This window comes from Cibotium barometz, chromosome 57, assembly GCF_041138505.1.
Source record: "Cibotium barometz isolate CiBa-2024 chromosome 57, ASM4113850v1, whole genome shotgun sequence".
NCBI lineage: Eukaryota > Viridiplantae > Streptophyta > Polypodiopsida > Cyatheales > Cibotiaceae > Cibotium > Cibotium barometz.
The window spans coordinates 26911783-26937859 of record NC_141102.1 but is presented as its reverse complement, the minus strand read 5'-3'; positions in this window follow the sequence as shown (position 1 = coordinate 26937859).

Genomic DNA, 26077 nt, shown 5'->3' with positions numbered 1-26077 from the left:
TACCGAAACTAAAGCACCAATGGAAGAAACTAGTCAGCCCGCTAGGGAAGGAGCCCAACAGAGGGTCAGTAAGAGTGTTGGCCATTGATGAGTCTTCAGACATTTGTCCCATAGTAGATGTTTGGCACAAGAGGAAGAATCTTGGGCAGGGATACGTGGATGGTGGTGCACAAATTTGTGTAATCACTCAAACATGTGTAGAAAAGATGGGCCTGACAGTAGAAGGAGTTTCAGGATTCCGCATACGACTGGCAAACCATCAAAAGATCAAGTGTTTAGGGGTAGTAAAGAGCTTGGAAATCGAAGCCTATGCAGTCAAAACGGTAGTGGATTTTCATGTAATGCCAGCAGGATTAGGGGCTTATCCTATCATCCTTGGAAGGCCATGGCTACGCGCAGTGCGGGCCGTTCAAGATTGGAGACACGGTACAATCAGCTTATATGGGGAGACAGGGGGCAAAAGATTATTTGACATGAGTAGCAGGAAGCCACTAGATGAAGATTATGAAGAAGGGGAGAATTCAAGTAGTGAAGAGTCTTCCACCGAGTCAGATGGGGACAGTGGCACCACCACTAGTAGTGAGGGAGAGGTAAATGTGGCATTTCTGATGGTGGACAGGGTCTTTGAACAGACCAGCATGGTCGCATCCATGAAGGGAATTGAAGATGAGTCTAAGGGCCCATATGAGGTGATTGAAGAGCTAATGCAACCCCAGGTGAAGCCACACGAGAAACACGAATTGATGGCTAGGATGATTAGCACAGATCTCTCAGTCGTGGAGAAGGAGAAGTATTTAAAGATGTTGTCAACATATCCAGATTTATTCATCACATCGTATGAAGAAGTTCGGGGCTTCAAAGGGGAAGATCTGCACATAGAGCTAAAGGAAGGAGCCAAGCCAGTACGTCAGAGATTAAGGAGAATGGGTCCAGAACAGATGAAGGCTTTGCGAGAAGAGGTGGGCAAACTACTAAAGGCTGGTTTCATATGCCCTGTGGAAACAACGGAGTGGGTAAGCCCAGTCGTGGTCACCCCAAAAAAAGACGGAAAATGGAGGGTTTGTGTGGATTTCAAACCTTTGAATGCAGCTACAAAGAAGGATCCATACCCACTACCTTTTATTGATCAAATCCTGGATTCAGTGGCGGGTCATGAAAGATACAGTGTGTGTGATGGGTTTTCAGGTTATTTCCAGTTGAAGATTGCTCCAGAGGATCAGAAGAAAACTACTTTCATTACGCCATGGGGCTGCTTTTGCTATACAGTACTACCATTTGGGCTAACAAATGGTCCATCTCACTATCAAAAGAGAGCAAATTGGGCGCTTCTGCCATTCATTGGAAAATGTGTACAGGATTTCATTGATGATTTTTGTGTCTACAGCACACGCATGGATCACTGTGAGAAGCTGGAGATGGTGCTGGAACGATATAATGATTGTGGTGGCCAACTCAATCCCAAGAAGTGTTTCTTTGCAAAACCAAGGGTAAAATTGTTGGGTCATATGGTGTCAGAAAATGGCATTGAGGCTGATCCAGACAAGGTCAAGGCAATCATGCTTCTTCCTTCTCCAGAGTCTACAAAACAGTTGGCAACATTCATTCAGAAGGTAAAGTACATGTCAAGATTCATTTCATTGTCCTCACAGCTTTTATATCCATTACAACAGGTGGCAAAGCACGATCCTTTGCAATGGGATGACAAGTGTGAAGAGGAGTTTCGGAGAGTCAAAGAAGTCTTAGGGGAGATGACTGCGGTGCAGGCTCCAAATTGGGAACAGGTTTTTTATGTGAATCCTTCAGTAGGAGAGGATGCTATTGGTGCTATGTTACTGCAAAAAGGGAAGGGGAGCCAATATATGCACCCTGTTTATTGTGCTAGTAGGGTAAAGTCAGTAGCAGAGAGGGGATTGTCAGAAATAGAGTTGGTGATGGAGTTTGAGTTCTCTTTCTTGGTGGAAGAAAGCAACAAAGCTACTTTGGCAGACTTGTTAACTTATAAGGAAAACCCTCTACTTGTCAAAGAGGAAAGTGTTAGAAAGGTAGAAAGTGTGGCAGAAGTAAGCAATGCTCATGTTTTGTTCTTTGATGGTTCATACACGAAGAGCCATGATGCAGCTTCGGGTGGTATAGCTCTTTATGACCAGCAAGGTAAGCTGATTTGTAAAAAGGGATTCAAAGTTGATGCTCATACTAACAATGAAGCAGAGTATTCTACATTGGAAGTAGGGCTAAACATTTGCATTAAGCATGGTGTAAAGAGACTATGCATAAGAGGAGATTCTCTACTGGTGGTAAAGCAAATACTAGGAGTATGGAAGAGCAAAAACCCTGCATTAAGGAACAAGTGTCTCAAAATCAAGATCTTGTTGAAGGAGTTTGAAGCATGGGGCATTCGGCATGTGGAGCGTTCTCTTAATACAGAAGCACATGAAGTAGCACAGGGAATGATTGGTGAGCTATATGTGTTAAAAGCAGATCTGCCACTTTATCGGGGTCGTGAAAGTCTGACACTGGAAGAAGAGTTTTTGTTGACAGGAGTCATTCCCCAGGACATTGAGAAGGCAAAGAAATATGGGTTTGTACGCAGAGCTTGCAAATACAAGCTCATTGGTGACACCTTATACATGCAAGGGGCTGACTTGGTGTTAAGGCGTGTACCATGGAAGGAAGAGCTGTACAGAGTGCTTGAGAAGAACCATGAAGGAGCATGCGGTGGCCACTTTGCATTTAAAATCACATTGCACAAAATCTTACAGGAGGGTTACATATGGCCAAGTATACAAAAAGATGTGCATCACTGGTGTAGCTCATGCAAAAGGTGCCAGGCATTTGGGAAACGAATTTTAAAACCAGAGTTGCACAAGACAATCTTGGCCTTTGACATTTTTGAGAAGTGGGGAATTGATGCAGTAGGGCCCTTACCCATTACCAGCAGGGGAAAGAGTTATATTTTGACAGCTGTGGATTATCTTTCCAGGTGGGCAGAAGCTAGAGCAGTGAAGCAAATTACTGCAAGAGATGTTGCAAAGTTTGTTTGACATCTGCTGTAAGTTTGGAGTACCCTTGGAGCTTCTTTCGGATCAAGGGCCTGGTTTTAGAGCTGACTTGCTAGAATACTTGTGTGCCAAAATGCGGATTAAGCATAATTTTACTACTCCTTATTACCCGCAGTGCAATGGTTTGAATGAAAGATTCAATGGTGAACTTGTACACATTCTTGCAAAAGTGACAGAACATCAGGGCAAGAATTGGGATTTGGAGCTGTTCAGTGCTTTATGGGCTTATCGTACATCGGTGAAGACAAGCACAGGTTTTACACCTTTTCACTTAGTGTATGGCAAAGAAGCTTTATTACCGGTGGAAATTGAGTTGCTTGCAGTTAAAATGTTAGAAAAGCTGCTAGGGCCATCTAGCAACACATTTAAAGAGAGACTCTTATAGTTACAAGAGGTTCAGCTGGACAGGATGAGTGCCTTGGAACATTATGAGAAGATGCAAAATAGGGCATTGACAAAGATAAATGAGAAGATTAAGAAGAAGGGTATTGAGGAAGGTGATTTGGTGCTACGCTATAACAGTAAGTTGGATAAAACCTTTCAAAAGAAGTTCCAAGTGAAATGGGAAGGGCCCTTCAGAGTAATGAATTGTTTTGCTAATGGTACATATCAATTGGCTGACCTTGATGGGACCCCACATGTGTCAAGGGTGAATGGTTTACGTCTCAAGTTATATCATGCACGACTGATGATGGTAGACAAGGATGAAAGAATTGAAGAAGTGAAAAACAGTGTCTTTGAGAACATGGCAATATCAGATACATTGAGTCTCACGACACTGTTTCCTGCTGACCATGAATGATCTAGTAGGCTAGGGGATGGGCAAACTATGCTAGGTATTTTTTGGTAATATTTTCTTGGCATATGTACACACCCATGCATGGCATTTACAAATAAAGGATGTCCATCTCCAAGGGCCAAAGGGGGTATAAGGCCACATGTGAACGGATCTAACAAAAATGTGCAATGTACAGTTAGTTATTGGTTTACCTGGATAAATAATGAATGGAAGAAGTGAGAGATGAGAATCAGTTTCACAAGACAGGTTTTGGCACTATCATGTATGGACAAGGTTGTTGACAAACAATGTGAGCATGCAAAGCATTATTTTTAAAAAAACTGGATAGGGACCCGTTAGAGGAGGTCAGCTACAGTACCGGTCCTTGGCATTTCATGGGAAACAAAGGTGTGTGTGGTGCAAAGTCTTCCTTGAATGAAAGAGTCACCTTGGGATTTAATGCAAGGTTTGCTTAGAATAGAAGGTTTGCTTAGAATAGAAGGTGGCCTTGGATTGCATTAAAAATTCTTCAAATTGCCTCATTTTCAAAAGGGCGCTGTGTGGAGGTGGGGGAGCTCTCTGACAGGCCTTGGAGTATTGAGCATACTAAAATAAACTTTGGTTGAACGGGCAGCGCCCGCCGCCGCTGGTGTATAAGAAGGAGGGGAGTAGCCCATGGAGAGGAAGGGTAGTACTTGCAGCTCTAATGCAAAAGAGCGCAGCCATGAGCGGGGAAGTATATCTGTAGCGCTTGTGTTTGTAGAGCAAGGGAGAGCTCAGCTCTAATGTTCTCAAGGAGCTGCGCTGCTCTCTTAGAGGTGTGTAGGAGGGCGCTCAGAGTTTCCATAGGAGGGGAGTATCCCATGTGCGGGAGAATAGTGTGTTCAGTATCTCTCAGAGAAAGGAATTGCTGAGATGCGTAGTGAAAGGGCTGGCCTAGCTCTGAGATTTTCAGAGAGCTGCGCAGTACATATGCGCAGCTCTTTGTGTAGAAAAAGGAAAGAAGAATGTATGCTGCCCCGCTCCTAAGAGAGCAAGTCCCTAGGCTTCATCGGCGCAGGGCAAATGGCGGAGACCATTGCTCGCGGCCTCGACCATGTGGGCGTTCTGCCAGTTAGCCGCATGTTCGCTGCCGACGTGAATTGCCACCGATGCCAAGTATTCCGGTCCTTGGGCGCCTCCGTGTGTGATTCCAATGCCCAGCCCATGTGAATAAGGAAGGGGCGTAGATATGCGTAGCTGTGCGTAGCAGATTGGGTGAGAGAAGCGCTGCACTCTCCACGTGTATAGAGGGAGAACTGCAGTCCACGTGTGCAGAGGAGGACTATGTAGTTGTGAGGTTCTCAAAAAGCTATAGCCCATGTGAGTAAGGGGATACGCGTAGCCTTTGTGTGAGTAGGCACCGTCTTCAAGGTGTGAAAGCCCGGGTGTTTTTTTCCTTGTATGTGAGAAGCTGCTCTCTTTGTGTTTAAGAGAGAAAGGAGATAAGCTCGTTTCCTTTGAAGAGAAGTACCCTCAGAACAGCTTACGGCACTTCAGTTTGGGAGGGGAGGAGAAGCTGCAACGCTACTTGTATGAATGAAGAGAAGGTGCCATGCCTTGAGAGTGCGGCTCTCGGTCATGATGACGGCCCATGCAATGTAAGTGACGGCTGCCCAGCTTTTTTGTCCTCATTTTTGTGAAATAACTCCTATATATATGAGGAATCACCAGTTTGTGGCATTGGAAAACCCATGTATATGATAACCAAATCTCTGATTTTGTGGAAAGCTCATGTGTATGAGGAAAACAGCCCTCTGGTTTTGCTTAAGAGAATATGCATGTATGGTGGTATGCTCCTTCAACAGACAGACCGAAGACCAAAAAATGATTATGCCTCCTAGTCACACACTGCTTGCCAGGTTGGGAGAATTGAAGTTCCTTACTGATGTTGTCTTTTCTTGGGAAACTGAAGTATTGCAGAAGGCTCATACTTGATGGAATGTAACCTTGTTATGTCAAGTGGTTCTCTCATCATTTCTCTGTGGTGTTCATTTTGTTTATGGCTGTGAGCCTATTTCATAATAAGGGTGCACCCCTATATGCATATGTATCAATTGAGTAAAGGGTGGCAGATGTTGATGTGCCCATCTCCCCTTGCATGTCTTGATCAAATGTATGTAGGCTTCCCCCAGTTGCTTGAAAAAAATTGAATGAGGGTAGAGACAAAGTCTCATGCTTGAAATGTTAAATGTTGTGTCAGCTCATTGAGAAGTTGACTGGTGCCCCTTTTTTTGATGTTGGTGTGTATTTCCAAACTGTGGAAAGGCATTGCTATAGAGGTGTTCCGTGTTTCTCCGCCTCCCTTCACAACGTGATTAAAGGTTTCAAGATCATTATCATATACATGATTTGCACTGTGCTTAAGTTCAATAGGAAGATCAACATAGATATCAAGATCTGTAGTAGCAGTCTCCTTTGAAACTGTAGGATGCTTGAAACGTTTCGTTCACTAGCAAACAATTTTTTTGGTATATCAAGTAACTTCTTATGGGCAATTTTCAAGTCTCTTAGTGCTTAAGAGGCCATGGAAAATCCCACTCATTTCCATGTCATCTCACCCAAATGTCATCTCATGGTGACTATGAAAAATCATGCTATTCTTCATGCCATCTTACCCAAATCCGATGGTGACCAAAACTTTGCAAGCATATGGGGAGGGACCTTCCCCACATGCTCACAAACTTTGATCACCATAAAGTGATGTTCGCAAATTCAAGTAGCGCTCGGTGTGCATTTTTCAAGTCTCTTAGTACTTGAGAGACCATGGAAATTAATCCTACTCTTTCCCATGCCATCGTACCCAACATCAGTTGATGGTGACCAAACATTGCGAGCATTTGGAGAGGGACCCCATCACATCCTCGCAAAGTTTGGTTACCAGGTAGCGGTGGTGTGGCGGATGATATTAGCAAAGTCATGTAGCACCTGGTGTGCACTTTTCAAGTCTTTTAGTGCTCAAGAGGCCATGGAAAATCCGACTCTTCCCCATGCCATTGGACCCAAACATAATCCAATGGTGACCATAGTATCTAGGAGGGAGGCCTGACAAAAACATTTATGAGCATGTGGGGAGGGACCCTCCCCAGTTTGAAAGTGATGCACGCAAGCTCCGAATAAAATAGTAAGCCTCTTGAATGCATCCTGAATGCTCTCTCTCCTCATATCAGTTTCCCCTCACCACTTCATACCTTGTTCAAATATAGAGAGAAAGAGACGAGATAAGAGACACATCATGTACGCTCCCAAAGACTGATTCATATTGAGGACAAGATACATATATATAGGTGAGACCAGTTAGGTAGAGTGAGCCATGTATAGAGCTCCAACACTCCCACTCAAACAAGGGTCTCTAGCTATGGATGAAAAAACCCTTGGGGAGTACAAGGGAAAAACCCGAGCCCCTATACAAATGTGAAAATATGAACCAGAAGTAATGATGTGAAAGTGCATTGTGCATCTATGTACAAATATACAAAAGGACCAAGAGGTCATAGTGTGCAATTGTGAAATGTGCAAAGTGCGTGGTGTCTAGAAGATTACAACGATATATGTACAAAGCTACCATAAGAGTAAAGAGCCTAATCTAAAAAGAGTGAGCCCAAGGCAACTCCAAGCTCTGAGCACAAGAGAATGAAGCATGACTCATTGAGATTTTTGGTAAGAATATCTGCAATCATCTAGTCACTTGGACAATGTTCAATCATGATAGTGTCTTTGCGTACTTCATATCAAACATAATGGTAATGCACAACAATATGTTTTGACTTGTTATGTTGGACATAGTCTTTTGCAAGACTAATAGCACTCTGATTATCACATCGCAAGGGTGTACTAGAAAGAGGAGAATGGCCAAAATCTGTCAACACTTGTCAAAGCCAAATGAGTTCACGAGCTGCAAGTGATGCCGTAACATATTCAGATTCGGTTGTAGAAACTGCAACACAACGTTGTTTCTTGCTGGTCCAAGAAATAAGACAACCATTAATGAAGAAACAATTGTCACTAGTAGATTGCATAGATAAATGTGAGCTGGCCCAATCTGCATCTGTGTAACCCAAAAGAGAAAGAAATGGAATGGAGTCGGATGTGAATTGTCGTTGATAAACCAAACCATAATCTGCAGTGCCTTTCAAGTATTTCAACACATGCTTTGCTGAAGACCAATGCTTAAGAGAAGGACATGCAAGATGTTGCCCGAGATAGTTAGCAATTAACAAAATGTCAGGACGTCAGTATGAAGAACAAGATCCAACAAATCATGAGAATGAACTAAATTCGAGAGAGGAAAGGGTTTACGATTGTGTTTGCCAAGAGCACAAAACTCACAGATTCCCATATGAGGATGAGCTTTAGGATCCATGCCACGTGAGCAGTGACAACATTTGCTACAGCATCATTGAGAGAGAGCTCAAACAAATTACCATTACGAGAAGCAGTTGCAATAATCTATCCATCTTTCTCAATGCGGCATTTGGTGTGGTCGAATCCAACAAACAGACCAAGATCAACAAGTCTTGCAACTGAAAGAAGATTACGTTGAAGTTCTGGGACATGTAAAACCCCTCGTAAAACTTGAGTTGAAGAAGATAAGGTGCCAAGATATAAATCTCCAATGCCCTTGACTTGACAAGTTGTATCATCAGCAACATAAACAACACGCTTAACAGGTAAAGAATGATAGTTATGTAGCCACTTAGATTCATATGTCATATTTCCTGTAGCACCAGAATCAATAATGAAAAGTGAACCATCACGTACATGAAGTATTCTGTCTGGGGGAACTGAACATAAAAGACAACTTGTTTCAAGCACAACATTATCATGATGCTCGGCTGCATATGCTCGATTTCGATCTACATCAAATCGACGCTTAAAGCACATGGAAGAGGGATGATCAGATTTTCCACAATAATCACAAGAAGAAGAATCTCTAGATAAACGTGCTTGTTTTGTGGTAATGTTGTGTTCTTCATCATATTGACGTGCCCAACAGTCATCTTCAGCATGACCATTCCTATTGCAATAGTAAGAACAATGCTTGTTAGGAAATTTGAGACAAGAGAAACTACCACCACGACGACCACCTCTGCGGTTGCCTCGTTGAAAAGGACGCCTTCGCACATAAAAGGCATGTTCCAACTGTTGTGACTCAGGCTCCTCTTGTTGTGAAAACATAGCTGCATCATGACCAATGCTACGTCGTTGTTGACGTTGAGAATACTCAATCAAAGATATGCAAGTTTGGTTAAAATCAAGACCGTCCTTATTAGAAAGAATGGTAACAATGTTGTCATAAGATGGATCCTTTATCGTATCAAGAGGAATTATAATAAGTTGCTTTCGTGGAACAAGATCACCCGCAACAACAGCAAGTTGATTAATAATAGATTTGAAAGAATCAATATGCCCCGTCATAGCAGTACCAACTTCATACTGTAACTTTGAAAGCAAACCTCTCAAATAAAGTGTTTCTATACAGACTTTTTTTGAAAATTTGCTATAAGATACTCCCATACGTCATGGGAAGTAGGAAAGTCATACACATCAAGCATAAGAGAATCACTAAGAGTAGAAAGAATGTACCGACGAGCTGCTTTATCACGCCTCTGCCAATCCATATAAGCAAGACGCCATGCATCAAAAACATGGCCTTCCGTGATAAGAACGTTGTCAGAATGCGGAATAGTAGGCTGAGATAGACATAGAGAATCGCCAATAACAACATCTAAGAGCTCATCGCCTTCAAGAATTAACAACATCTTTGCTTTCCAACCAGGAAACCCTTGGACTTGAAAAGAAGGAATAGAACGTTGGCCAAAAGGAAAACCATTGACGAGAACAGTCATAGCCATATCTATCTGCGAGAAGACGTATAAGATAAAATCACAAAATCTGCACACCATAGACAAGGACGACCGCAAGAGATAAGAGACGTCAATAAGAAAAGAGTCCTCAAAATAGAGAGACATGGGATGCAATATTCATTGATAGACGCTTGATGAAAAAGCTAGATTGGTTGTTTTGCTAAAAATAGCAAAATAATAAGAGACGCTTGACGAAAAAGCTAGATTTGGTGATTTGCTAAAAATAGCTAAATAATAAAAGACACTTGACGAAGACGAAACCTCTGTGCTCACAAGGACGCTTGACAAAGACAAAACCTGTGTGCTCACACAAAGAACTTGTTTTGCTTATTCAAAGAACCTGTTTTGTTGTTACAGATGCAGTTTGCCTGAACTGTCATAACTTTTGACTCACAACTCCGTTTGACAAACTTTTTTGATAGGTTTTGGTTTTAAGGACGCGATTAAGAAACAATTCTAGTTACAACAAGTTAAGCTATAAAATCATGTAGACAGTTCACATAATCAAAGAACAATCTTGTAAGACATGAAATTATAATCATGAAATGCTTTGATACCATGTTGAAATGTAGAGAGAAAGAGACGAGACAAGAGACACATCATGTACGCTCCCAAAGACTGATTCATATTGAGGACAAGATACATATATATAGGTGAGACCAAGTTAGGTAGAGTAAGCCATATATAGAGCTCCAACATACCTTGCCACCCACCACCACTTCATAACTTCACTATTGAGAATACAAAATGTATTTACCTTCTTCAACATTGATGTGTCCATTTTCCTTTCTCTTTCTTGGCCTTTTGGTACATGGGACACCATGCTCTCATCTTCCTCATTAGTCCACAATCGTGACATTGTGGGACCACTTGAGAGTGTTACCCTGAAATGTGGACACATGCTTCTTGCACTAACCAACCCCCTGCCATTCTTGCTTTTGGCCTAGATCTTTGCCTAATAGAATCCTTTAAGGTCTTCGTGAAACGCACAGGGAAGAACATCCATCGAGCATGCACAACATTGCACACCGACACCTCATCTATCAAGTTTACCACAAGATAGAATTTACTAGTAAGGGTAGTTCTTGGGAGGCTTTTATCTATCATGCACAGTGCCACCAAATATCATTACTCGGGTTGCATCAATATTGGATGGATGGATGTCCTTGAAACTTGTGTACCTAAGATGGCATTGAGTCCATTTAATTAGCACGACATGTCTCAGAAACTAGCACAACATGTTAGAACTTTAGTTTTTCATACCTCACAACCATCCCAATTATATAGATGGCATCGTGCACTTTTTGATCTCCACACCTACTAATGCATATGGGAAGAATGAGCTTAGTCTATGTAATACAAAACATTGTAATCAATATTATGTAATTACAATGAAATGCCATCATGCCACTTATATAAGTAAATTGAACATACCTGAAGCATCTTATACCAATCATGCATTTTTAGACCATACAATTGAGTTTCTCCTTTCTTCTTTGTTTTTGTGAATGCCCCATTTAAAGAATTCATGACACCTGTAAGGGTACGAAAGGTGGAAATTTGTTTCTTAATTCTTTTCTCCTAATTCTTTTTTAAGATTGAAGGTGCTTTAGGTAAAATTACCTTCCGGTTCTCTTGAACTATTGGCCAAGTGGTGGGGAGGCATTCAATTATCCTCAAGTCCTCCCAAACTGCTAAAGAATCTCTCTTACCAATTATGTGGTCCCAAATAGTTGATGCTACATTCTTTTTGATGCATATTGGATCTAGAAGATCATTGATTCTTGGCTTTGTCCAATATGAGAGATGAAAAAAGATTGAGTACCTTGTCATTCCCCGACGCTGGTGTATGGGAAAATCTTATCGAGAATACTTCCCAATGTCCTACTCGTAGTGGATGTGCGGGGAATCCTTTTGTAGATGGAACAAATTTCTCGTTATTATTAAATGGAAAAAATCGGTGATAATCTTCATACATGACCTTCTTGAAATGCATAGGCCATGATGTAACAAGCGAGCGACGGCCCAAAAAATTGGACAAGCATTGTGAGTCCTAATTATGCAGAATGCAACAATAAAATATATTTAGAGCTATCTAGTATTTGATAGATCAAATCAAATGGAAGGTGATTGAGAATAGAAAACATACTAGTGGAAAGGCATGCATTGTCCACATTAAAATTGCCTTCACCTCTGTGCTACATTGTGTAAACATGAGAGACACACCATTTACTTGGATGGCATGCCATAGGGTCTCAATCTTATCATTGAAAGGTTCAAGGTACACATCCATGTTCTTCACCTTATGCTTGCCAGAACAAGAAGAGCTAGCATCGCATGACCCTTCTTTATTGACTTGCAAGGAAGGAGATTGTAGTTCACTTCTACCACTAGCCATGTGGTCCACATTGTCAATTTGAGACAAATAGATTGAATCCATCCATACCCAATCCAACTCCTAAAATAACGTGGATCGTCCTTGAATTTCAACCATGTCTCTTCTATGTGTTTCCATGACCGTGAATCTATAGGGACCCTCATCATACCATCAGTGGAATGATCGTGTGGATGCCATCGCATGAGTTTCGCAATACACTTGCACCAGAACATGTGTTGAATGAAGAGTATGATAGGGAAATGCCTCAACTCCTTTTTAGGAATCATCGTACTTTCCAAATCACTTCGGTAATGAGACTCTCCACATTTCAAACATTGAGAGCTGCATCTTTACGAGCACCTCCAAATAGCACACAATCATTGCCCCATGCATGTATGCATTCGTAATCCATGATGCTAAGTGCTATCAATACCCTCCTATCATACGCCCTTATGCTTAGCATCTTGTTGTCTAAAGGAATCATCTTCTTATGAGCCTACAAAACGTTTTTGAGAGAATTTCAAATATTATTTATAAAGGGTATGATATGTCAAAATTGTGAATTACTAACCACAAACCTTAAGTACTCATTGAAAGAGACTTGTTACACTGACATTTCTCCAACTATACATTTTTTGCAAGTTTAGTAACTCCAAGGTCGCACAAAGGGTGGAGTATGCAGACCCCTAGTAGAGTGTAGTGCAGCAGGCTTGTGAGGATTGATCTTTGTTAAGTGTGTCTTTATGCTCCTCCTCTCCTTCTTTCTCAAACAAATCATCCATCATCCCGTTCATATGGGAAAATCTTCATCAACTTCATGTGTCATTAATGGAGAAATTTCTTTTCCTTTCAAACACGCGGGCTCACCCCAATTGAATAATTGAGGTATCTAAACCATTTACATAGTCTTCCACTAAACACAGAGTAACAAGGCATAGACTCCCTCATTCTATGATGTGTCTCCTCCTCATTCTCATCCTAAAAAAAATGGACTACCTTATGAATACCTAGATCATGTGCATAAGAACTTGAAATAGAGAATATATCCACTCACCAAAATAGCTGCATGTTGTACATCTTTAAATCGGTTGTAATCTTACACATTGTTTATTGTGATTTGTCATAAATTCACAATTTCTCCCTTGTATCTCTCGCATGAGCATGGAATCTTCTAATGTAACCACTCATTCCTACTTTGCAAAAAAGGGAGCCTCATCTTCATCATCATCAAAAGAAGAAGGCATCGAGGATAGTCGTCTATGCATGGTGGTGGGCACCTAAAAAGCAATTCACAGATTACAAGTGTGTAATCAGTCCATTCCACTTAGTCAAACACAAAATAAGCTTTCTGGAATCTACCAGAAAATCACTCTTTGTATTTTATCCCAATACACAGATATGGGCATGGCTAGAGCCGTGCCAATAGCCGCGTACTAGGAAAAAAAATTGGATACCTCCCTCTCGCATACTACAGCGCATGCTTTTGTATTCTTGAGTTCATTGCTCCTTGGAAGTTAGCTATGTTGTAGGCTACCTAATCTCTTCTCTCCTTCCTTGGCCTTCACATTCCCTCCCTTGCCATTCATAAGCCCTTTTCTCCCTTAACAATTCCTCTCTCACCTTCACAAGCCCTCTCCTCTTCTACCTTCACAAGCCTCACAAGCCCTTCTCCAACCCTTCTCTCTCACCTTCACAACCCCTTCTCCTCTTTTCCCTCAGAATCCCTTCTCGTCCTCCACTACAACAAAAAACTAAGAGCACACTTGCGTGAAGGGCTGCAAAACTTTGAAAGGATTTAAAAATAGAAAAAAACATTTAACCAGACAAAATTGACATGATGTGAGATGTGCTAATCTCCAAAAAGAGAGGCCGCCGCAACTCCAAGTTCTGATCCAAAAGTGTAAACCGAGCTTCATGGAGTCCTTTGGTGAGAATGTCTGCAATCATTTGATCAATTGGACAATGTTCTACCATTATTGCTCCTTTCCTTACTTCATGTTGAACATAGTGATAATGAACTGCAATATGCTTGGACTTGCTATGTTGCATGTAGTCCATGGCTAGACTAATAGCACTTTGGTTGTCACATCTAAGAGGAGTGCTTGAGGAAGGAGAATGACCAATATTAGCAAGCAATTATCGAAGCCAAACCAATTCACGAGCTGCTAAAGATGCAGCTACATATTCAGACTCTGTATAGTAGAAATTGCAATACAACATTGTTTCTTGCTAGCCCAAGACACCAAAGAACCATTGATAAAGAAGCAATTACCACTGGTGGATCGCATGGACAAGTTAGAGCTTGCCCAATCAGCATCTGAGTAACCCAAAAGATTAAGAGAAGTTGATGAAGATATGTCTTCTTGATGGCGATATATACAAGTCCGAAATCTGCAGTGCCCTTCAAGTACTTCAAAACACGTTTAGCTTGAGACCAATGTCTTGTAGATGGAGAGGACAAGTATTATCCTAATAGATTTGCTGTATCAAAATATTAGGGCGAGTGCTCAGGCCCACAAATTGAAGACAACCAACAAGATTAGCATAGGGTTGATTTAAAGCTAATGATTCAGCCTCAATATTTGCAGAAGTACTCCTAGTACAGCTTGCAAGACAAGGAGTGTTTGCCGAATGTGCAGTAGCCAATCCAAACTTTTGAACAATATCTTGGATAAACTTTTTTTGACGAAGAAGCAAAATACCATTGTGACGATACCTTTGAACTTGAATACCAAGGCATGAATGGATGTCGCCAAGATCTACCATATCAAAGGCTGAGGATAAAACCTTTTTTACTTGTTGCATGAAAGATAGATTATTAGACACAAGTATAGTGTCATCAACATAAAGGGCCAATATCACAAAATGATTATCCACATTGCGCTTGATATGAAGATTTGGATCAGAGAAGCAAGAAACAAAGCCCTGAGATGTGAGAAATTGATCAATCTTGATGTACCATGATCGTAAAGCTTGTTTTAGTCCATATAAAGCACGATGGAGTTGGCATACAAGATGTTCCTTTTCGAGAATTGTAAATCCTTCAGGTTGCTCCATATATATTTCCTCCTTTATGTCTCCATTAAGAAAAGCCATCTTAAGATCCATTTGATGTATTTCCAAATCAAACTGAGTTGCAAAAGCTAGTAGTACTCGAATCTTGTACTACGAACTACAGGTGAAAAAGTGTCATGATAGTCAATCCCTGCAATTTGTGAGTATCCCTTTGCAACTAAACGAGTTTTGAATTTATCAAAGGATTCATCTGCCTTTGTTTTAGTCTTGTAAACACACTTACACTTGATAGGAGTATGATCAGAAGGTAGATTGGTAAGAACCCATGTACCTTTCGAGATCAAATACTCATATTCAGCTTCCATGGCTTCCTTCCATTATTCCTTTTGCGGAGAGGACATAGCTTCTGCATAAGTTGAATGATCTTCACAAACAGCCAATACGTGATTAAAGGTTTCAAGATCATTATCATATACATGATTTGCACTGTGCTCAAGTTCAATAGGAAGATCAACATAGATATCAAGATCTGCAACAGTCTCCTTTGAAACTGTAGGATGAACATCAACAGACTTGTCTCTAATATCCATCAAAAGAGTGTTGTCATCATGCAAATCATTGTCCAAAAGTAGAAAAGGAAAATAAGTGAGTCATGTTTTTGTATCATCAGCATCATCTATGGACCACGAACCTCACATCAATTTCTCATTGAATATGGCATCTCAACTAGCAATTGCCTTTTGAGAACTTGGATCGTAAAACTTGTAACCCTTTGAGTTGTCAGATTAACCAATAAAAATAACCTATAAACCTGAAGGTTCTAGATTCGTCGTGTTTTTTTGGGCCATGAATATAAGCAATACACCAAAGACTTTGAAATGTGCAACAGAAGGAGTTTGGCCATGAATATAAGCAATACACCAAAGACTTTGAAATGTGCAACAGAAGGAGTTTGGCCTGTCCAAGCTGTGATTGGAATCTTGCCAGAAGGACCAGTGTGATTCCCCACAGATATTTGGTACCTCTTAAATGTGTCCAATGCTTCTGATTTATGTCATAGCAAAAAGACATTTCTATACCATGAATAGTCATCAATAAAATTAAGGAAGTAACGGTAGTAAGACTTGGATGAAGAAAAGGGTCCACAAATATCAGTATGAATGAGATCCAAAAGATTATTTGAATGAATATTTGTAGACATTGGAAACGGCTTACGATGATGTTTGCCTAGAGCACAATATTCACATATCCCCATATGCGGGTGAGATTTGAGGTCCATACCTCTCACAAGATCATGACGATGAATATCAAGAAGCTTTGAGAAATTTGAGTGACCAAACCGATGATGCCATAGCTTACAATCCAGATCTCGTAGAGCTATAACAACATTTGCAACATCCTCATTCAATGAAAGTTCAAAGAGATTACCATGTCGAGGAGCAACCGCAATAGTGGTGCCATCCTTTTCGGTGCGACACTTTGTATTATCAAATCCAACAAATAGACCAAGATCCACAAGCCACACAACAGAAAGTAAGTTTCTTTGTAAATCAGGAACATATAAAACTCCTCGCAATATTTTGGTTGAGGAAGAAGTTCCCAAATACAAGTCACCAATACCGGCAAGTTGTATTATCAGCAAGATAAATCACTTTCTTGATAGGAGTTGGATGATAATTGTGTAACCATTGCAATTGATATGTCATGTTGCCAGTAGCACCAAAGTCAACAATAAAGAGACAGCCATCACAAACATGTAGTACCTTTTCTGGAGAGACATTATAATGAACCAAATTAGCCTCTTGATGAACATTGTCTTCATCATGAGGATTTTGTTGAGTAGCATAAGCTTGATTTTGAGCTTCATCTCATAACGCCTCTTGAAGCATTGACTGGATGAATGCCTTGTGCTCCCACAGTATTCACAGGTTGCAAAAGAGGAAGAACCCCTTGATAAACGAGGTTGCTTATTTGTAATACCGTGTTCTTCATCGTACTCTCGTGCCCAACATTCAGATACCAAGTGACCACTTTTGTCACAATAAGAACAACGCTTTTGAAGAAATCTCAAAAGAGAAGAATTACCTTCTCTTTGGAAGCCACGAGAAGAATTACCTCCTCTTTGTTTTGCTGAAATGGATGTCTCCGGACAGCAAAGGCTGTCTCTGATTCTATGTACTCTTGGGCAATCATGACCATTTCATGAGTTACCGATGTCTGACGATCATGACGTTGCGAATATTCAATCAAAGAAATACATGTATGCTCAAAGTTAATTCCATCCTTGTTAGATAATATAGTGAAAATATTATCATACAAAGGATCCTTCACCGTATCAACAAGAAGGTGTGTAACCAATTGAGTTCGAGGAATAGCATCCCCTGTAGCAGAAAGTTGATTCATAATACCTTTGAATGATTCAATGTGACTAGACATGGATGTACCTGCCTTGAATTGAAGCTTGCCCAGAAGATTACGGAGATACAAAATCTCTGTAACAGTTTTCTTCTCAAACATAGTGATAAGATAGTGCCATATAGCATATGACATGGATAACGGATAAACATCTAGCATGAGTGAATCGTTAAAGGGCAGAAAGTATATACCAACGACCAGCCTTATCATGAGACGAATCCAGTTTGCATGATCAATTTTCCACTATTCAAAAATAGGACCTTCGGTAATAATAATATCATTCTTAAGTGGATCAATAGGTTGAGGAGGGCATGCAAGAATACCAAGAACAATATCTGCCAATTCATCTTCCAAAAATTAATAGCATCTTGTATTTCCAACCAGCAAATCCTTGGCCTTGGAAAAGAGGAACATAATGCTACCCAAAAGGAAATACATTAACAAGTATGGTGTTTGCCATGTCGGGTTGTGAGAACACGTACAAGATAAGATCGGAGAACTTGCAGACCATGTATGAGATATGAGAAACGTAGCCAAAAATAGGCATGCACTAGACGATGAGCATAAATTGATCATGTAAAGAATAGAACGTGAACCAAAATTAGAACTCTAAAAGTGGAGACCCGTGTCTCATGCATGTAAGCAAACTCAGAGGTCCATAAAAGACAAAAATAATAAATAAGAAAAAGCACCGCTTTAAGACGCAACTTGCTTGGCAAGTTTTGTATCTAACGGTAGCTTGTATAGAAAGCATCCGTGTGAAGCTTTCACAGAAAGCTTTGACATCAAATCCTGCTTATGACTCAGAGACAACTACCTGTTTGCTCTCACAAAGAACCTGTTTTACTATTTTAGATGCAGTTTGCCTCAATTGTCTAAACTTTTGACTCAGAACTCCGATTGACAAACTGTTTTTATAGGATTTGCCAGCACTATACCATCTACGCACCAGCACCATTTACTGGTTTTGGTTTTAAGGACGCGATTAAGAAACAATTATAATTACAACAAGTGGAGCTATAAAATCAGGTAGGCAACATATAATCAAAGAACCAATCAACCCTACACAAAACTGTTACCAAAGATCAACCTTGTAAGACATGAAATTATAATCATAAATTGAACAAGAAGACAAATATGCTTCCCTTATGATTAGAATAGCTCTGATACCATGTTGAGAAAGGGAGAGATACGGGACAAGAGACACCACATACGTTCCACAAGAATGAATCATATTAGTCACAAGTCATATAGCTCCAACAATTTTGGAGTATATTGTTTGTACTCTTGTACATATTCCAACTTGGATACCTAGTTACTTATGTATCTAGGTGAGTTATTTTTCTATCCTATCTTTAGTGTGTTTATTGGGTAGTTATCATTAGAAAGGCGCCAATGATTCAATTTATTTTCTAATGATGTACTCGGAAGAAAGAGTTATTTCTTGATGTAGTCTCACGTATATAGAGACAGGTTTTAGTATAAGGCCATCTTATTCCTTTTATATAGGATTTTATTTATATTTCCTAGATGGCATACTAGGGAGTTTCAAATTAATAAGGTATGTATGGGTGGTATCATGGTGGTATGGGACGCTAGCAATCCCTCACATATATTATCTTATGGGATAATTTGGGCTCAAGATTGTTGCTTTGCTTACATCACTTAGCATGTTGACCTCAACATTCAAAGACAATCTCATTTTCTAAATTCACTAGAAGTTATAGTGTGAGCATTCTCTAGATAAACTTCTTTTATCTATAGCCTGCATGTATTGATGAGTGTAATCTCGTCGGCATTTTCACTTGTTGAAATATCTTTCTTTAGATTTCAACGAGTTTATCTTGTTGTGTTCGGATTAAGGAAATTTAGATTTTTCCTTTGTTGGTATTTCTTTCTCTAGTTCTGTACTTTACGTGATTTAGAGTCAACCTGATGGTTTATGGATGTACATATGTGACGTATCGATACATTGATGACTCTCTATGTTGATATGGGTAACTCGGGACGCCGATAATTCCATGAGCAAATGTGGGGTATATTGGGCAGCTGATGGATACCTGGTTCTCCTACTGTTATAAGGCCATGTTTTCCTACTTTATTCTGAATGGTAACGAGGAAACTACTTTAAGTAAGGTATCAACCCAGGGCACCTATTGATGTCAACCTTAAGGACTTTTGAACTAGGAGCGTTGGTTTATCTAAAAGTTCCTAAAGATTTTCAAACTTTGTTCAAAAGGAAAATTCTCGAATGTATCTCTTAGATATTGTGGTCAATTTTGAGTTATACGTCGGATTGGCACGGTTGTGTATGAACTAAAAAAAACTACCTCCACATGTTAGAGCTCATCCACTCTTTTATATCAATAGAGTGAAAGGGAAACTGGGAGGTGAGGATAACACAGTTACCGCTCAAGAACTCGTTGAAGTGGGAGAATTATCCTATGTTCCACATGAACCTGATAAGGTACTTGAACTCAAGGAAAGAAAACTTTATAGTTGACTAATCCTTGAGGTTAAAATTAGGTGGAAAGAAAGGGAAATAGAGGATTCGACTTTGGAGTCGGTTGAGATTGTTCAGTGCAATTCTACTTCTTTTCATTGCAAGAGTGCAATGTTTTGAGAGAGGGGAAGTATGTTATATGTCCATTATGTGTGCATATACTAGGAGGCTAACCCACATTAGGCTTGTGAGCATGGGAGCATGGGAACAAGCTCTCGCGGAGCATGGGTTAGGACTAACCTTAAGGGTTAAGGTTAGGGTCAGGCATCCAAGGGTCACACATGGGAAATGGAGAGTCAAGAGTCACTTGAGGGTCCTCCTATATAATAGGGGCATGGGGCACACTCAACACTATAGCTACATGCTATTGGATTGATTTATACCTCTTGATGGTATGGGACATCAAGGTAGAGGTATGATGTATTTCATTATAATTCATGTGTGCATCCCTTGGGCTCGGGGGTGGTTGGGTGGATGAGTTTATGCATGTTTATGCATAACAATTATCTAGAGAGATCTTAGGGTTTTAACATGGACCTACAAAACATATTAAGACTAGTGTACGTGTAGACGTGAGATGAGCAGGGTCATGGAGATGAGTGCAACCCAATAAAAAGAGACGGGTGGTGTGCACCAAGAGAAATGCATCAAATAAGGGAAGGTGGAGTAGTCTTGGTGGCTAGGAATAAGGGGCGAGTTGGTGGGTAAGGAGATAGTAAATGAAAGCATGTTGGGGGGTGAAGCGAGTCGACAGACACAAGGGTGATGACGTCCAGGGAGATGATGCGAGATGCACGGTTAAGCGGGGATTTTCTTTGAGGAATCATGCCAAGGACTTACTCCTGGAGGTTAAGGAGTTTCCCAGCCTCCGGAATCCCAAAATACCCCATCTCGTCTACAAGCTTGGGAATGGTGGGAAAATGAAAAATCTCAGTTATGTAGGTGATGGTGAGGGTGGGGATGCACTTGGTGGTGAGGTCGACTAGGAAGGAGACACATAAGTCATCGGATGCAGTGGGGTGAAGTCAAACAAATTGAAATGAGCCAACCCTACCAATGCAAGCTCCTCTAGTGATAAAACATGAGATAAAGAGGAACCTAGGGGGTTGCGAGGAAATGATACCTCAGCTATTGGTAAGGGTGATGATATGGTAGTGGCGGTGGTGATAGTTGACGAAGCGATGAGAGGTGATGGTGATGGGGGCCATAAGAGAGAGATAGGATTAGAGAAGTCGAGGCGATCGATGGTGGGTCGGAGAGAAGTGACACTGCTAGGGTAAAATTCAACCCATAGGTGCAAGCCAAACTCCTGCTTGTTGTAAGGTGGCGATGATGGTGGGGACATGACGCTCCTCCATTGTGTGACGGCTCTATAGTAGTAGGCGGGGGCCAGCGAGTGGACGACCGGGAGGCAGTGGCTACAGGGCAGTCAAGTGATCGAGAGCGAGATAGGGGGGGTAGGCTCGCGGGCTAGCATCATAGAGAGAGAGAAAGAGAGAGAGAGAGAGAGAGAGAGAGAGAGAGAGAGAGAGAGAGAGAGAGAGAGAGAGAGAGAGAGAGAGAGAGAGAGAGAGAGAAGGGGGGCTATTGGGGTGAGAGAGAGAGGGGTGTCACGATGAGAGAGAAGGGGGGATGAGAGAGAAGGGGGGGTTGTCGGTGAGTGAGAGAGGGGGGGTGGGTGTTGGTGAGAGAGAAAATGATAACTTCACCAAATAAAATTCAATATAAGAAATGCTTTTGAATTACAGAGTGCCTAGAAATTAGAAGCATACGGGCACAGTGTGAAGAGATGCGGGGGTTGAGGGTTGATGGGGTGCTTGGTCGGGGATGAGAGGTAAGATGTCAAGAGAGAGAGCTGAGGGGGTAGGGTGGTCGGCGGAGATGGAGATGGAAAGAAAATATGTTACCCAAGAGAAAAAAAGAAAACAGAAAAATAAAAATATTGAAAATAAAGTGATAAAAAGATTAAAATAAGTTTACAACCCTTCTCAGCACGACCCCTTTTTTGACATGTCACATCTAAGGAGGCCAATACTTCTCCACTCTAGATCTGTTCATCAACAAGAGGGAGGCACCTTGGAGATTTTCTAGTTGCACACCATACCCATGGGCAAGATCTCCACTACCCATGAAGGGACCCTGCCAAGCATACACAACTTCCAAGCATACACAACTTCCAAGACTTTTTTAGATATTTATAATTATAGACCAAAGACAAATCACCTTCAAAAAATTGGGGAAGTATCAAGTGTCGATCGTCCCATGCTTTGTACCTAATTTGATTCACCTCTATGGGCCTTTGAGTGAGTTGGTGGGTCTCTTCCAGACTTCGAGTTGCTCTCATGTCAAGCCGAGTATGCGGGGTAATAGGTGGGGTCCTTAGGCTGCCCCACTTAGGATGATCCTGCATTAAATTCAAAAGTTAATATGACATCGATCCCAAAAGAAAGTTGAAATGGAAGGTGAAAGGTGGTTGCCTTTTAAGCTGTACAATAGGCCCATAATACTCCTAAGAGGGCTTGATCCTATTGGTGAGAGTGCTCCTTGGCTACCCATAAATAGGGACTTGCACAAGACCTTATTGGTGTTGTCCACTTGTCTATTAGCCCTAGGGTAGTGAGCACAAGATGTCTGGTGGAAGATTTGATAGCGTGCCAGCATCGTATCTATGAGTTCATTTACAAAATGGTTCCCTCTTTAACTGGATGATTTCTATGGGGCACCCAAAATTTGGTGAAGAAGACCGCATATACAAAAACTTGGCCACTATGAGAGTGGTGTTGTCCCAAGTGGATTGGCCTCGGCCCATTGAATTGCATAGTCGGTGGCCACAAAAACGTACTCGCACCTAGAGGGGTGGGACTTTGGGGTCATGGGTCCCAAAAAATCAATGTCCCACTTCTCAAAGGGCTCCCAAGGTGGGGAAGCATGGAGAGAAAAGTAGTGCCTCTACTATCTAGTTTGGGTCGAGACCTTTGACATATGTCGCATTCTTGCACACAGGTTTTGTAGTTAGAGAAAAGGGAGGGACGACTGTGACATGGCCAGGAAAGTGAACTCCACCTGGTTCAGAAGAATGAGCATCCACCATGATGAAGGGAACCTCATGAGGGTTGATACATCTCCTCAACACTTCATCCTTGCCCATCTTGTACAATTGTCCTGCACTGATATGATAAGACCTAATCTTAATTAAAATCCTCCTCTTTGCCTTGGCATTGGCATTCTAGGGAAACCTAGCTCTGATTAAAAGCATCACAATGTCCTCACCAAGTAGGGGAGAGGTATCAAAGTGCACGATGCTTCAAGGCCATGAGGCCATCGATTGAGTAAGGTATGTATGGGTGGTATCATGGTGGTATGCGACGCTAGCGATCCCTCACTATATTATCTTATGGGATAATTTGGGCTCAAGATTGTTGCTTTGCTTACATCACTTAATTTGTGCTCCATAGTGTCTCAAGTCCCTCAACCAAAGGCTCAAGGTACACATCCATGTTCGCTAGCTTATAATTACCTGATACAAAGAGAGCAAGCATGATATGACCTTTCGTGATTGCCACCCATGGAGGGAGGTTGTAATTCACTAATAAAATAGGCCAAGTAGACCATGATGTGGACTTGAAGCCAAATGGGTTAACACCATCCATGCCCAAGCCAAGACATAAGTGACGGCGCTCGTCTTTACACTATGGCCATTGATGTTCCACATGTTGCCATGCCGATGAATCAGTTATGATACTCATGATGCCATCGATTGAGTAATGAGTAGCAAGCCATGTCACAAGTTTTGCATTCCCCTTACATTTAAACATGTGTTGGATACAAGGAATGATAGGAAAGTCTCTCAACACCTTCCGGGGAACTTTGTCACCTTGCAAATCATCCCTATAGCAGCTCTCTCCACATTGTAGACATTGTGTTGCATCTTTATTAACCCCTCTAAATAGCATACAATGATTAGGACATGCGTGTATTTTTGTGTAATCCATACCTAGCATACAGAGCATTTTAGACCCATCTCGTGAGTTTGGTAATAAATTTTGAGGGGGAAGAATCATCTTGAGAAGCCTACAACATAACATAAGAAATCATATGTCAAAATATTAGCACTAGGTGTTGGGAAAAGCATAATGAGTAATAATGCAAGCTTAATGTGAGCAAGGGATGATAAATGAGCTATGGTGGTCACATGAGCAAAAAGGTAATTAACTAGCACTTAATCAAGGATTAAGGAAACACAATGGCAGCATAATGAGGAGCTTCACATAGCATAGAAATTCATATTTTTCTCATTAGGAGGGCCATCATTTTATAGCCAAAGTGTACAAGGTTGAGTGACATCATTGCTTACATAACATCAAGGGCATCCAAGGCCATCTCCCCCCACATGGCTCCCTAGAATATAGCCTCCAGAGCATCTTCTGAAACTCGCCTATTCCAAGTGGGGGTTTACCCTTCATTCACCTAGATTCTCTTCATATTACATGGTCCTTTTACATTTCATTGTGTGCCTTAACCTTAGGCCATGACATTGATCACATATTCCAACACCCTCCCTTGATCATGGCATGGTATATTTCCCTCCCTTGATCCAAACATTACATGAAAGAAAAAAGCTTAACTCATAAGGAGTATAGCTCTACAGTACATAAAAGAAATTAGCATAGCTCATAGGGAGCATGGCTTCTACATTGCGAAAAGAAAATAGCATGACATGAAAACATTCCTCTTCCATACCCCATCATCATAGCAACATCATCATCATCATATCCATGGGCATCATCATCATTTGTTGGTCATGGAGACCCAACTCCCCACAATCCCCCCTTGAGGACTACATGGCCTACTGAGAGATATTGTGGGCATCATAAAAATAACACATAACCTACATCATCGGTGGTTAGAGGTGTCCATACATAAACATTTGGGTAATAGAGGGCATAAACATTGTTGGCTTTAGAAATCCCAATCTGCATCTACCGCTTCATCAAAAGAGGTAGTAACGTTGTTACATGCTTGAATTGCTTCTTCGGAATCATTTGAAGTGCTTGCCATATTTGCCTGGTTGGTGTAGCATTTGTCTGCGAGGTGACCTGGCTTTCCACATTTGGTGCACATTCGCTTTGGCTTGTCTTTGTGGTAGCAATTATCCTTCCACAATGTGTACATTGGAGTGGTTTGCCGGCTTGCTTTTGAACAAGGTATGCCTGGGTTGAGACAAGATCAATGGCCCTACCTTTCAACTTCTTCTCTTCTTCCAAGAGAACACTCTCTATTCCCTCCAAAGTGGGATCCTGCATGTACTTTAAGGTCGGCCGCATGAGTGTCTCATACTCAGATGGCATTGACTTTAGGAGGATGGCTATGGCATCACTCTCGTTGTTTGGTTCATTGATGGCTTCGAGCTAGTCCATCAAGCTCTTCATGGTGTTGATGTGAGACGCAAGTGTCTCATCAACCTTGAACTCTAGACTGTAAAAGTCTACTTTGAGACTGATTTTGCTGTGGAGGCCTTGAGCACCAAAGGATTTATCCAATGAATTCCAAGCAATTTGTGAAGATGTTCCATTACCAATGTAATGTATATAACTATCTTCAACTCCAAGGGCAATGAGAGCTAATGCTTTCTCATCCTTGGTTTGCCAAGAGACTTCTCCTTCTCGTGTGGCAGGTTTAGGTATAGTACCATTGACTATGCCCCAAACTTCTTCTTTCATTAGTAAGAACCTCATTTTGACTTGCCAAGTGTGGAAGTCATGACTGTTGAATTTCTTGATGAAAGAGGATGATATGTAAGTTGACTCCATGATTGGAATTGAATAATGCAAAGTATTAAAAGCTAGAATGCCCCTTCACCATATAGATGCATAATATTACTCAAGAATTTCCCAAACCCATAAGCCTTTGCATAGTAATAATAACTGGGCCTAGACTTGATTTTCATCCTAGGTTTTCTAATTTTGCTTTTGGATTTCAATGATTTCTTGATATAAGCTTCATTAGATGATTCCGCATCCGAAG